General features: G+C 35.8%; 1 protein-coding gene across 1 annotated transcript in view; it reads left to right on the forward strand.

Annotated features, from left to right (window-relative positions):
* The first annotated feature begins 2,846 nt into the window (after nt 1–2,846).
* Nucleotides 2,847–15,337, forward strand: part of zgc:194930 (uncharacterized protein LOC557813 homolog) — a 28,947-nt gene continuing 16,456 nt past the window's right edge. The window contains exon 1 of the mRNA XM_041779899.1: nt 2,847–3,075. The gene's annotated coding sequence lies outside the window, so the exon portion shown is untranslated. The remainder of the gene's footprint in view (nt 3,076–15,337) is intronic.

The raw sequence follows: 15,337 nt of genomic DNA on the forward strand, positions 1-15,337 counted from the left end.
CAGAACAAACAACTGTGGTCCGCTGAAAAACGGGGTTCTCAGTTCACTTCCAAACTAACCCTGGTGTGGTTTGTCTAAAGACCCTGTAAAGTGAAAATAAATCTGTATTTAGGTTTGTTATATGACAGGTCACTTTGTTATGCAACCCCAGGTCAAATTTCAATAAAATGAAACATCTCTAAGTTTATAAAATTAAGCTTCAAAATCCTGAAAAATGAAGCAGTAAAATCTGCTCCAGGATGGTATGGGCATGTCTGTTGAATGATGAAGCCATGCCCACCCAGGAGAAATGCGATCCCCTCAGGTTTTAAAAATGTAACAATCTGAAGTGAGGAAATCACCCATACCATTATCCTGCTTCTTGACCTTTTGTTGACCTTAGAAGAAGAGGCAAAGTCCGTTTTCTGGCTCAAATCACTGAAATGATGCTTTCAATGATCCATAGATCACTGTGGCTGATAGATCTGGCAGATTTACCTCACAATGAACAGAAAAACAGCATTTAACTGACTTTAAACTTTCAATAAAGGCAGTGGCATCAGCTAACAACAGACTGAGATGAACTGCTCTCTGATTTTATATTGTAGTATTAAAGAGGCGGGGTCATTCCCACTGTGGGCTCGTGACATCACGGGCCCACATATTGGCCCCACCCACATGAAACCAAGAGGTGAAAAACTTTCTAACAGTCTCAATCCAAAATTCAGTCACATGTAGATCTCAGTGTTTTCACATGTTTAGAGCAACCATATTACAACATATCTAGTGTGTTAAGACAAATTTTGGATTTCACTTTACATGGTCTTTAAAATGTGAAAGCAAAGTGGACCAACTTGTGAACCAAGAGATAGAACTTAGATAGAACTACTCATTTATTTCTTCTCTAACTTTCTGTAACTCTCTTATTCTTGTGCCAGTTGTGTACAGGTCCTCTCAATAAGCTTTTTAAGACAAACATTTTTTAAAGGAAAGAGGAAAAACCAGTGGATTGGACACAAAGACAGAAGACACAAATGCATCACCTCTGACCGTGCCTTTGACAATATCTCAAAGGGCTCTATTTTGCAGTTGATGTGTCACATTGTTTTCATGCTTTGTGTCGTTGCTAGAGTATTAGTGGCCTTCCTGTCGACCTCAGGGCAGAAAAATGTCTCCAGTGTTTTCAGTCTCTTCAGAGAAAAAGAAAAGTCTAAAATCACTGATACTTCCAGCAAAATACAACATACTTATGCCTTTTATATGTACACCTATTCAACAACTTATTCTTTTTATTTGAATGCAAAAAAAGTTTCCATTTTAAAGAAAAATCTAGATCAAAATAAAGCCTCCACCTACATTCATGCTCCATTTAATACAGTGTTGATTTTCCATGTCTGACCCCTCCAAGGATAAACTGACTTGTGAGTGCATCTGTAAACACACAAACCGGTTTTTCAATTGTGTGCCAACCTCTAGGAGTAATTTGTCTCTGAATAAATATTACAGTCTCCTCTCTGCACTGTAAGAAGTAAAAACTATACTTTGTTTCTTACATTCCTCAAACATATATCCATAACATTTTTATGTCTATAGATTTTGCATTTAAACCTTCAATAAAAGATGTCTTTCTTTATATTTTTGTTTGGTTTATTTCCCCTGTTCTGGGCTGGAGCCAAGATTTGTTTGGTGGGTAGTAAGTGTTGAGGGGGGACCCCACTCTAATCACATCGTAGTCATATGATCGACAGAGTCACTGTGAGGAGGCAGGTCAGGTTAAGCTGAGTCAAGCTGCACGACAGGTTGCCAGGTTCAAACAGGAAGTCTCCTGTGCCTTTACGTATTTTTAGGATACACTGGAAGACCTCATGTAACTTCGATCTGTTATGGTATTAAGCCTGTTTTTATGCTAAAAGACATCAATATCACTTAAAATGAATGAAAGTGGGAGGTTGGGAGAATTTTCTTGTCATTTGTTGAATAATCTGCATGTTTGTCATCTAGTTCTGGACTTTCTTTATAAATGAATGGATCCCTTTCATGCAGTTGCAAGTGCACACACTTGTTTTTTAAGGATTTTTACAGGGTCGAAGATTCATTGGGTTTATTGTTGGTAGTTAGTCCAACATTAAAGACTCCTGCTGGAGTTTAATTGTGTAAAAATCATAGTAAACACAATAAGATCGAAGAAAAGGGAAATATTAATGCATCTTAAGCTTTAAAAGCCATTTGAAGTTTGAATTAAGCCTGTGTATGCTATATACTGCAAAACACAATACAAAACAGCCTTTTTGAGCTTGAAATACATTTTTTTGGCCTGATCATTATGCTTTCACCCAGCCTTACTTCAGTTTTCCAGTTTTTTGTGGTGTTACCATTGAATTTATGCAGTACACCAAGAAGCATTTCACCCACAGACAACAGTCAAGGAATTGAGAGGACAAACGCCTATCCAGCTGAGAACAAAAGTATTTTTTTTGCCTCTTTTTTTAATCTGGAAAAAATTCCTCAAGAAAAGTCCTATCTAAGCATTATCATGCTTTCTATTGATTTATTTAATCTATATCAAATGTGCTCTGGCCATTGAAAGTTTTTTAAATAAGTAGCCTTGTTGGTTAGAAAGAAATTAACTTTAAGATTTTTTAAATTTCATTAATATTTAATATGCTTTATCTACTTTGCCGTAGTGAACATGTTTTCAAACCTCAGAGGAGCACGTTTTGAACAGCTTTAGCTAATTTGGTTTTATTTTGAAGTAACGACCGGAAACATTTCCGCTTCACCGCGTTATCTTGACAACGGTCTCCCGGACTCCCACAGTAACTAACCATCAGCAGTCGGCTGTTCAAACAGGAGACATGGGACTGTGGAGTCACCGAGGAGGGGGGGATTCTTCTCAGCGATTCACCACAACAACTCAAACCGAAGAAAGGAACTCATATCAAACTGTAGACGTGGAAGGACGCTTTTATTTTTCACCTGTGGTTTAAAGTTTTGCTCACTAAAGGACCGGAAGTGAACATCTTAAATGACAACTGAAGTTATCCGTGCTTTTTTGATACCTAGGGCAAAGTGCCACACCTTCGCGTAACGCAACAGGTAGGTTAAAAGAATATGTATTTTTTCACTTTTGCGTGTCTTTGCAAATTGTTTGAATGAAAAGTACTGTTAAAAGTAACTTTTAATGACGCTACAAGTGTATATGATGCATTATTTGACCTTTGTTAACGCGGGTTCGACGGTTATCACAACAGCAGGTGGATGTTCAGTAGTGATGTCAGCCATATGGCGGCTACTCGCTTTGATAAACAAACTATGCTAGTAATATAAGCCATATACTCCACAAACTTTTGAATAAAGTGCAGAATATGATCATAGCCTTATTATAAAAATAAAGCATGTGTTAGTGGCCCCACAGAAAATTTAGTGGTATTAAAAGATAGGCTGAAATATGAGTAGCCAGGCTAAAATGTAAGGCACTTGTTACACTTTCAGATACTGGTGAAGGTATCTTTGCATCTTTGCTGTTACATTGTCGGTAGGGCTGCATCGATATTATCGGTACGACATCAGTATCAGCATATATTAGCTTAAAAAGAGAAATATATAATGACATATATATTACTTTCACTTTAAAATATGTTTTAAAGACTGCAGTTTGTTAATTTCTTTATCCACAAACTTTAAATTGTGTGTTTTAAGGACTGAAGTTTTAGGTCTGAACTACATTTGAATATCAGTTTTGATGTTGGTGTGGCTAAAACTAGCTATTTCTAAATATCGGCTATTGGCAAATATCCTAGGCTATATTGTGCATCCCTAATTATAGGATTTGTTAAAGTTTACTTCATTCAATAAAAACATTTGAAACAAGTATGTAAAAAAATTGCTTAAATCACTTTAAAAGAAAAAACAATGCAAACAAAATACAAAAAAAGCATTTTTAAAAGTAGTTGTTTTGAATATTACAAATTGTTTTCTACATTTAATCTTACATCTTTATATTCATTTATATATATATACATCAGTTTTACAATTATGTAAAGGGCCTTTTCATTGTTTTGATGTATTTTCAATCAGTCTTGTTTTTGGCTTACAGTTTCTTATAACTGAGAAAAAATCCTGTCATTATTACCAATCTTAAATCAGGAATCCAATTACCAGAATATGACATGGATAAAAGACAAATCAGAACGTTCACAGTCTTATAAGTGAACATATTTGAATTTTCTATGCTCAAAAATGACTAAAAAAACATATAATAGTCGCCTTATAATATTATGTTGAGTTTTAAGCTAAAGTGGAATATACACTTGATTTCTGTGTAAACCCAGAACTGAATGTCATTAGTTATGTGTTAATATGTCAAACAAAAACTCCTCATCCTGAATGTATCACACATGGGTAGGTAAAGTTAATGAGTGAGCTAAGGGGCTGATATTGGGGACATTTGTTCTTTGTTGGGATGAAGAGGAGCCGGAGGAGGAGTGGTCTTGAATCAGATAACCAGAACTCATGTACTCGGCCTTGAGCTATGTTTGCACGTCTAACAAGTAGACTCAGTGAACCTGTTGTTACCTAAAACTTTATCCCTCAGCTCAAACCTGTCATGTTTGTCATGTTAAAGCAGCTAGAGTAACATACATCAATGTGTCTCTTAAACCTCCATGATGAATTTCTTACGTGCTTTTTTAAGCTACAGGCAGGTTAACCATCATCATGACAGGCAATTTACACAGGATGCTAAGCAGCGGTTTGCTAAGCCCACTTTAAAGAAAAGCTATGCCCATTAGACAAAACAACCATTTTAAATACATGCAAATCATGTTTGCTGTGGGGCAAGTTTGCTTTGCAGGCGGGCTACATGACTCGACTTGAACAGGATGTAAACATGAGAATGCAGCTAAACAAATTCTGCTGTTGACATAATAGACTGGGAAAAAAGTTATTGTATATTTAAAGGATGTGTTGTCCTGAGCAGCAGAGAAACTTTTGACACATAGAAAAGTGTAGTGGCTCATGAACAGACTCTGGGTAATCCTAAAGCAAAAAGTAATGATCCCATAAACTATTTAATGTCTGGTTAGGGTGCATTTATGCTCTATGTTGAACACGCATACGGACCGTTCTGTGTTCTGTTCATTTTATCCATTTTTCCTCCATTTTCTCAAAGCTAATGGATACGGACCAAATGTAGCAATACCACAGTCAATCTTGGGGGTGGCAGTGTTGAGCAATGCAGCCAACAGTTCCACCTAAAGTATCAAAACATAACAAAGAAGAATAATATCAGAATCAGCTTTAGTGGCTAAGTGTGTTTACGCAGCAAGGCATTTGACCTGGGTTAGTTCTGCTTTCAATGTACAGGAATTTAACATTAAATACAAAAACAGGTAAAACTGAAGAAACTATTAAAAGGTATGATTTAAACATAAACAAGCTCTTCCTAGGTTTTTTTCTAGTATATACAAGTGGGCTTGCATTGATAGTATGGTTGCAAGATGGGCAATAGGTGCAAGACCTACCTTGCATATCAGACTGCATACATCCTCACACTCAAGTGTGTTCAGGTGCAGAGCAATCTTACTACTGCAATTGGCTGTGTTTCTGTGTGTCTGTCCGTCTGTCTTGATTTGCATGCCACGTCGTTGCTCCAATTGTCCTCGAGACCTCTTGGAAGGCTTCTTGGATTTACTGGTTTAAAACTGGAGCCATAACACAATCAGAAATATGTACAAATTGTCTCCAAAATTGTTGCGCCTTTCGCTCCATTTTGCCCCCCTCCCTGTGCGTCCTCCTCCCCTGTATAACATGCTCTCAGAGCTGGGAAGCAAATGGACTTTATTGAAAGGCAACCAGAGTGAAACATATTTGGATGTGATGAAACACCTACACCACAATCTCTGATTAAAGTAAGCTCTCTTTAAAGCTCTTCTCCATGCTCTTATCAAACAGATAATACAAGAGATGTGTCACTCCGCAGTAGGGCTGGGAAATTAATCACAAATGAGATTAAACTGCAGTATGGCATGCTGCAATTTACAAATTGCAGATGTTGCAATATTGCTTCAACTTGACTTATGTCAAAATACCATTTTAATACATTTTCTTTTTGCAGCTGCAGAGCTTTTATGCATATTTTGCAAACATTCAAGTGGCATTTTTTTAAAAATGGCTCACAAATATTGTCCTTTTTGTGTTTTATGTACGTTTTTCTTAATTAAAACAAGTGACATAAAAACAAAAATACCCAAGCAGTTGATATCAAATTTGCAGTATGAGCAACAATAATTGTAATTGTATATATTTTTTCAATCCTTCTGCCCTAGTTCATTCTAGTATTGATGAAGCTTAGCGCTCGTTCACGTCATACCCCTAGCAACAATTGGCTGATAGTAAGCTGACACCAATTATCACCTCCCAGCTCCCCCAGCCAATCACAGCTCTTCCTGTCAACACAGCAGTCCATTTAAATATGATATACTTCTCATTAATCGCTGCTTGCATTAATGCTGCTGGCAAAGCTTCACCTCCTCCACCCCAGCCTCCTCCTTTATAGCTTAAAGCTTGCTGCTCCCTCCTATTCAGATTCATGCTACTATGAATGTTGATTCTGAATCATTTCATTGTTTGTAATGCACATTGTCATAAATGTATCTATCCATATGGGGGCATCTAGTTAAACACTCCCTGAAAAGTCAAAGCATGCTGCTTGACTAACCCAGCGAGCATCTTTTGAGCAGAGCTTTCACCGCCAAGTAAAACTGTAGTGGATCCATTTTGCTGTAAAATTCTTAAATGCATGATGAGAGTGTTCCTGATTAAATGTAGGTTGTATTATAGAATGATTTATTGCTTAAATTTGTTGAAAAGTAGACGAGATGAGGAACCTAATAATAATCAAATCACAATGCTGGGGAAAAACAAATCGCAATTAGATTATTTTTGCAAATTGTTCAGCCCTACTTTGCAGTTAGAAATTATGGTTTATCTGGTGTTATTTGTCGGTGTTGCTGAGCCAAACCGGCTGCAGCTTTGTTAAAGCTGTTCAACAAAGTGTGTGTACTAAAACTTTGTAAATAAGTGAAAAAGTACAGTTTTACTGTTCACTTGTTATGTTGTAGGCCAAACACTGCAAATACGCAGTTCTTTAGGGAAAAAACACCCTCTCTATTGCATTAAGCGTCTATTGATGAGGTTGGTAACAGCACGATGTTAACAGAGTAAACATTAGGGATGCAACAATACCTTATTTTTCCAGACCCAGTACATTTCAGTGCTTAATGGTACCAAGTAAAAATATGAATACTTAACCCTTAAAAGATCCTAGGGACATTATGTGCCATTTAGTTTTTTTTATTTTCAAGCCATTTGGCTGTGCTGAACAAATAAAGCTCAAATTTGCCAGAGGATATTCATTTTTAAAAATTTCTAGAACTAGAATAACTAAGCTACACAAAAACCAACACATTTGTTCCTGAAGACAAAAAATGTCCAATTGAAAACCACTGAAAAAAACATTTATGATCCAGACATTCATCTTGACGTAAACTAAAGCATTCCTTTACGTCAAGATTTCATATTGGACTATTAGCTTTCAGTTTTTATATTTGTCCAGCAGATGGCGCTACTTTTTCCCATTCAAAGCATGCTGCAAAATTTCACACTCTATACTGTTTTCTGCAAGAAGGCTTCTGAAATGATAAGTGTGTGTCGCCATAGTTCTCAGATAATGGTGTGTGAGTGTAAAAAATAAATGTGTGTTTTATTGAGTTGTTGTGATTTTGTCTGATTATGTAAACACACTGGCCTTTAAATGGTAAAAATCCCAAAAATGTAAATAATATTTGACAGGTATGTTTCAGGCTGAAGTAGTTTTTAAAAGATTTACTTTAATGGGAAAAATAATTTTTACTTTTTTTTTTTTTTTACAGCAGATTTTCAGGAAGTGGAGATTTTGTCCGTAGGACTTCCAGTGTGAGGTTTTTCTTTTCTTTTCTTTTTTTTAATCCAACACTGTAGAAAGATAATGATGCATCAAAATTAACACTATTACCAATCATTGTGACTCTAAATACTCTTTTTAAGTGCTTAAACAAGCATGATTATTTCTAGTACCAGCCTGTCAATGTGCAGATTTATATTATTTATTTATATTAACAAACTGTAGTGAACATTTTACAAAAAATATGTATTTATTTACTGTAAAGCGGGAGAAACTTCACCTGCATCTGCCCTGAAATAGAATTGTGATGATGAAATAAAAAATACTTTGTCTATTACAAGTAAAAGACAAAGTAGGAGTCTATTGATGTGAAATTTGCTGTAGTATTTTTAAAAACATGATATCTCTACCTTTGCTTGGAGAAACAATAAATTTGTAAGTTGAAATGTGAATTGTGGGCCCTAAAGGAGCTAGACTCATTTAAGGTCCACCTTATTTCTGAGAACCTCAAGGCTTTTCTTGTAAAGGAATAGTATTTGTTTGATTCAAAGACTTAAAAATTGAAACTCTATGCAAGGATAAATAAAAACATGTTTGTTTATGTAATAATCATCTGACAAAGACCAACATGAAGAGCTATTTTACCTTCCTTTTTCCCTGCCCATCATTTAAAGTGCACCCTTCAGGCTCTTGTTTACCTGCTAAAGTGCAATGCAGACCTCAAGGGTCAGGAGGATCATGGGAGGAAAACAGCAGCAGGTCTGTTTGCTCTGTAAGCAGGCGAGCGAGGAGGGGAGCGTATTGATAAGTGTGGGCTGCCGGGTGAAAGAGAGGAAAGAGGGCTTGTTTGTATCAGACTGTAACCCAAGGACATCTTAGAGGGATGTTTAGACACACATCATATTAATACACACTAACTGACACGTGGGCTTTGTGGTATCATATGATGTTTTACTGGACCAGCTGATCAATAAAAGTCAAAGTAGAAATAAAAAGATTTTCTACACTGGCCATAACACACCTGATGTATTCAAATCAGAATCATAAGATCAGGACATCAAGGATGCGTGGGGCAAACATTCAAATCCAAAATGAAAAAAACCAAAAAAAAAAAAATTTTTTAAAGTGATCTGACCTGAAAAAGCATTATGATGAATAGTATTTCAGTGCCTCTTTGTGTGTGCTGTGAATGAATAGCGTACACAATAATCAGATGAGTAGCTCAAACTACTTTATGTGTAGAGTTATGAGGTGTGGGAGGTCATCTCATCTACTGCAGGTGCAGGTTATTTAAAGCTTAGATGAAGGGGAGGTGTTTTTTACCCAACAGTCACGTATTGACATTACAGCTGGTTTTAAAAGCCTCAAAGCTGATAAGAGACTGAAATCAACTGCCTTATTGAGAGCTGCTTTTCTCTTTCAGGAGACAAATGCAGAGACTCAAATCGTACTCTGATGACTACAAGAAAATCACATCAATTCCTTTATGACTAAAAAAAAAAGATCCTTCTTTGCGTGCTTCTGCATTAATCAGTTTGAAATAAAACATGGGTTGACAATGCTCAGGCCGTTGCCATATGGCAGTTGGGGAACATTTTTGCATGATATGATCTGATCCATCTAAAATAAACATTTCATTAGAAGAAGCTCTCTTTAAGTTAATCCTTTTGTCTTTCTTCCATCATGTTTTTATGCCGATAACATCATTACATTTCCTTATTTGCTGTAAAATACATCTTGACAACATTCAGACAAATGCAAGATGGCAGTGATAGAGCTTCTTTTGTATTATTCAGTCTAATCCATCTAAAACTAAAGCTATAATAACTGCAGTTTTCTTTCTCATACATAAGCTAAGTCTGAAGTCCTACCTTCATTATTTGTTATATACTGATGATATCATTGCATTCCTTTAATTAATCTAAAATGTGTGTCGACAGCTTTCGGGTAAATGCAGTTTGGCAACATCTTCTGCATTTTTTTTTTTTTTTTTGTCTAATTCAACTAAAACTAAGGCCATAATAGTGGCGGCTTTCTATTTCATATGCATCTGGAAAGTGAGGTATTCTTTCTTCCATTGTATGTTATATGCTGATGACATTGTTACATTACCTTGAGAATGTGCTGGCAGATTAAATATGGCCACAGGAGGTTTTTATAGGATTCTGCTGAAAAGGTCATTGCAGTGCCCATAAAAAATATTTACCCCTTGGATGTTTTACCCTTTTATTGATTTTATAAATCAATCATGATCAATATAATTTGGCTTTTTTTTTTTTAAATAAAAACTAATGTCTGAGTGGAAACAGATTTCTACAAAGACATGTCAATCGAATTAAAAAAAATTGTCATTTGAAATAAGTAAAGCTGAAATATTAACCTGAGTATGTAGTAGATGCACCTTTGGCTGCAATCACAGCACTGAGTCTGTGTGGATAGGTTTCAGTCAGGCTTGCACAACTGGACACTGCAATTTTACTCCATTCTTCTTTTCAAAACTGCTCAAGCTCTGCCAGGTTGCACGGGGATTGGGCATAAATGACCCTTTTCAAGGAACATATATATATAAGGGGAAATTTGTACTCAATCACAAAAAACTAACTAATTTTTGGAAGCCACAGGTGATTTGTATTTGTTAAACAAAATTAAATAAAAGACCCTGCCCTGTTTCAGTTTACTGTATACAGGATGTGACTTGATTCCAAACCCTCTGTGAATTCCCTGGTTGCTGATTTACACAAATAAATAGATAAATTTGGTCATTACAACTTCAATGACAACTTTATAGTACTCTGATTAATTAAAGTAACACAAAAATAATGTAGGCACTGGTGAACTCATTGTACTGCAGAGTATAAAGGGTTAATGTGTTTACATGGGCATGTTTAGCTCTGTAGTTCTTTTTATTGCCAATATTGTTTAATTCACCTCACAGAAAAGATAAAACATCACAAAAACATGGCTGTATGTTGTAAATAATTAAACATTTTAATCCTAGCTTGATTTTTTTGATAGTCACTCTAAACATTTTTTCCTTTGTATACATTTGATGTTATAATGTGCACATCATTGCTGAGGAAACAGTTGATGTAAGGAGACTGCAGGAATAGTAAAGTAAGTCAAAGGAACCTTCTTTGCATGTCATAAATCCTACTAAAGCCATTCAAAGCACTAAATAACATCAGCACAATTTAAATGTTACTTAATTTGTAAGATGACAGAAAAGCAACTAAGTAAAAGCGTGTGAAAATATCTCTGGTTTTTCTTTCTTTTAATACATGCAGCCAATGATTGATGTTCTCTTCAGATTGTATATAGCAAATCATTTTCACTCATTTTATTGTAGATTTGCACAGGACATGTCCGTTACTGATCAGGTTGCTTGTTTTTCTGAACAACAGCCCAAATTAAAAAGAAACTCTGAAATATTCATCTTTTTGAATAAGAGAATGTAATAAAAAACCACAAATAACATCCAATCAACACTCTTCATACACCCCCACTATGCTACCATGGAGTTAGAAGACGTGTTTATGTGTTAGACCAAATTACTGATGCATGTATTTACCTCAGTCAGACTCAAACTGGCCTGTGTGTTTGATGAATTCCCATGGATTTGAAACAGAAGCTGAGCAACATGATATGTTCAGAACACCAGGAGGAAAACAAAAGTATCGATACAGCGTGGTAACGATGTGTTTTTGGACGGATAAGGCACAGTTTCTGATGTGTCAGCTGGAGGAAAAAAAACATGCATGGATGGAAAACTGCTGATTTTTTATTATGTGAAGTAAAAGGGCGATCAGAAAAGATCTGGTAGTGATTCACAGGCATATCCCTAACTATCATAGTGGAGTTGGACAGTTTTGTCAATTTTCTCAGACAAGGATGCCAGTTAAATGGCCTCACTAAGGCTATTATAGCTCAACCTAAATGTGTATGAAAAACACTGGGCGATTTTGCTTAAAAACACTGGAATTAATCCATTTTCATTGTATATGCTGCATAATGACTGGATGATTGTTGACGTTGTGTTTGTGCTTTTTACTGGGAGGAATCTGGTTAGAGTTAAAACATCCTCCTGCATGTCTTAGTGGGCTGTTGACATTTCAGTCACAGTTAATCTGTTAATTTCACCATGACAAAACCAAATAAGAAAACTAAAAATCATCAACTCACATTCTGGTGCTTACTTCAGAAGTCTACACAGGCTTTTAGACAACAGCTATAAAAAATGAGAAGAAGAAGATATTCTTTATGAATTCCTCAAGAGGAAAATTTAATTTTACCATTTTGTTGTAGAACATGCTACTCAAGCACAAGGATATGCACACAGACTCAGTGCTGTGATTGCAGCCAAACGTGCAGCTACTAAATACTAGGTTGAATATTTCTGCAGTCACTTATTTTGAATTATATGTTTTTTTTTAACTCAATTGACATTAGTTTGTAGAAATCTGTATTCACTTTGATATTTAAGGTGTTTTTGTAATGAAGAAAATGAAAGGATTTGTCAAAACCCCAAATTTTACTGACCATGGTTGATTTATAAAATGAATAAAAGGGAAAAACATTCAACGGGGGAATACTTTTAAAGACGTTGTAGGCTGGGTCAAACATGACGGCTAGTTTCCCTTCTTAGCACACCAATGGAAATTCCCACTATTTTTCCATCTTCATTGTCTCAGTGTTTTTACTCTTTAGTTTGTTTTTTTCTTTTCAAAAGGTCAAAGTTAAGGTCAAATGGGTCATTTTTGACTGGCCTCCCAAAAATTCCTTAAATTAAATAAAATATGGCCCATATTAGAGCATGAATCTTGTTTTAGACTGTATTATTCCTCTTAGTTTCAGCAGTGCTACCATGCTAACACTGTAAACTAACATTTTGAAAAAAACTTTTATGCAGTATTTTTTTTTCAGGACTAAATTGAGACAACACTATAAATAGTAAACATATTGGCAACCAAAATAATAACGATAGCTTGGTTTATACCACCCTAATGGATTACAGCAGTAAAAAGCAGCACCAATGATGTTCCAGGGGCGGAGCCAGAGCCAACCAAGGCCCCCTGAAATCTGATTGGTCCTCCCAAAATTCTTAAAATGATTGGCCATTTGCCTTGTCAGCCATCAACTAGCCATTTAAGCATCCCCAATCACTCAGCTTTTCTTAACCTACATTAGATTGGGTTTACTTACTCTAATATCAAGGTCAAGTAGATGAAAGTGGCCCCACCATCCTTATATATTTCTGTGTGTGGCCCCCAGTGAAAAAAAGTTTAGACACCCCTGCTGTAGATGAAATGGGGAGAAAAAACAAGAAGCATAAACAGCAGCCTGTTGGATGAATGTTAAACCTGTTAGCCTGCTTTTTCTTCACCACACCTCTCCCATGTCACCCACAGAAACATGATCCATCCCTCTACGCACACAAACACACATATTTGCTGGTGAGATATAAATTCTGACTGTAGGCCTATATTATAGTGCACAGCTTACATAAACCAAACCTATCAGGTGACCCAAGTATTTTGCACTAGCAGAGTTTCGTAGGTCAAAGACCTGAATCCATTGTTGAAACGTCGACTGAATCCTCCAGAGAGATTTTCATATGTTCACCTTAGGTGACAGCGATCTGCAGCGATCTATTCAGTTACTGTCAGCACAAAACACAAGATGGATTTCTGTCATCTAGAAGGCCGGTGCTGTTATTCAAGCTTTTTGTTTTTGTCTTTCAGCTCATCTACCTGTATTTAGCTTTATAGCATTGGTATGTACAGTGTTTAGACCAGCAACTCAAACCCACAGATAATGCAAAAATGGTTGGATAGATTTCAACCTTCTGAGGACACAAGAACAACTGGTATCAGATGTGTGGCACCGAGGGAGGAAGAAGATGGTGGTGTGTTTTTGTGTCTTGAGGTGGTTTGAAAGTCACAGATCAAATCACAAGCACAGGATAATTGTGGAACAACTGGCAAGGATATGTATGAGACTAAAACTAAACCCACACGTCCTACTGCCAGACAAAGCTGAGCAAACTGAAGGGTGCTTTTATTTTGTGGCTTTGTGAAAATATGAATGTGGAAAGGGTTTAGTCTTGGTTAGTACCTCGCTCTATTTAGAGACAAGTACTCTGGGTTAATAATACTTACTGCCTGTTTAGCAAATATGTTTTTTTTCTTTGGTAATATTAGAATTAAAAGAACAGTGCCATCTTTTTATCTACCAGTTGAAATAAAGTTGGTGTTAAAAGTAGGGATGCACAATGGTATTGGTATAATATCAGGATCAGCAGATAAAATCTTTGCTGATAATTACAGCCCATATATAAGCTGTACATCTTTGCCACATGTACAGATGTACCAAGCTGTAAAAAAAAAATACATTTTGCATGTGATTTTCATGCAATAAAAAATACTATGTTTTGTTGCAGAATGTCTGTAGCCAAAAAAGAATGCATCTGCGATATCGTAATAACAGATGTTTGACTTGTGATGTCTGTTTCTTGAACAGTGTCACAATAAGAGGGGCAGATCAATTCCAGCACAATAAAGACTTGGTATTCTTTGCAATTAAAAAAGTTTATATACAGTACAAATAAGTGCTGTTGTAGAATATTGAATCATAGAGTATTTAAAATAGCCACAATATTGCTTATAAAAAATATGCCCTGAAATTTTAATATTTATAATAAATGCCTTCAGAGTGTGTCAGTTTCCAGCAGCAGCACTGTTGAAACTCCTGTTAATTATGCAAGGCTAATTTGTCAATGAAACTGTTAAAAAAGACCAACTATTTAGACATGCTCACATGTTTCATGTGATGATGCTGCACTGTGATCTCTTCAGAGGTCAAAATATAACAGACGCCACCTGTTGTAATGTGATTCAAAGTCGTAATGTTCAGTTTAAAGTAGGGATAAATGGTTTGGGGAAAATAATCATATTGCAATATTTTTTCCCAATATTGCAGTTGTGATTTAATTTAAATTATCTCTTAAGTTCCTTATCTTATGTTTTCCCAAGACACAATGAGTACATTATTTTAGATTTAAACACATGCAGCATTTCCTAGATTAGATTAAAGGTCTGTTATTTTTTGGTGTTTTTTTGTTTTGTTTTGTTTTTTTTTCGCATCCATTTACCGAAATTACATCACACACTCAGACCCTTTCACTCTGAGTCTGTTGTGTTTTCATTTGACTTCACTGCGAAAATTCATAGAAAGTGGAAAATTAGATATTGGGGGGAAAAAATCGGTGTTTGTGCATCCCTAATATAAAATGTCGCCTGTCCAGAAGTGCAAAGAACTGCAGTTCCTCAGGAGTTCCCAGGAGGCTTCTAAATCCAATGTCCTTTTTGACAAAGTGCATCTTGACAGCAGAAAACTTTTCCAATCTAAATAGCTTACATA

The sequence above is a fragment of the Cheilinus undulatus genome, linkage group 22 (genome assembly GCF_018320785.1).
Source record: "Cheilinus undulatus linkage group 22, ASM1832078v1, whole genome shotgun sequence".
Taxonomy (NCBI): domain Eukaryota; kingdom Metazoa; phylum Chordata; class Actinopteri; order Labriformes; family Labridae; genus Cheilinus; species Cheilinus undulatus.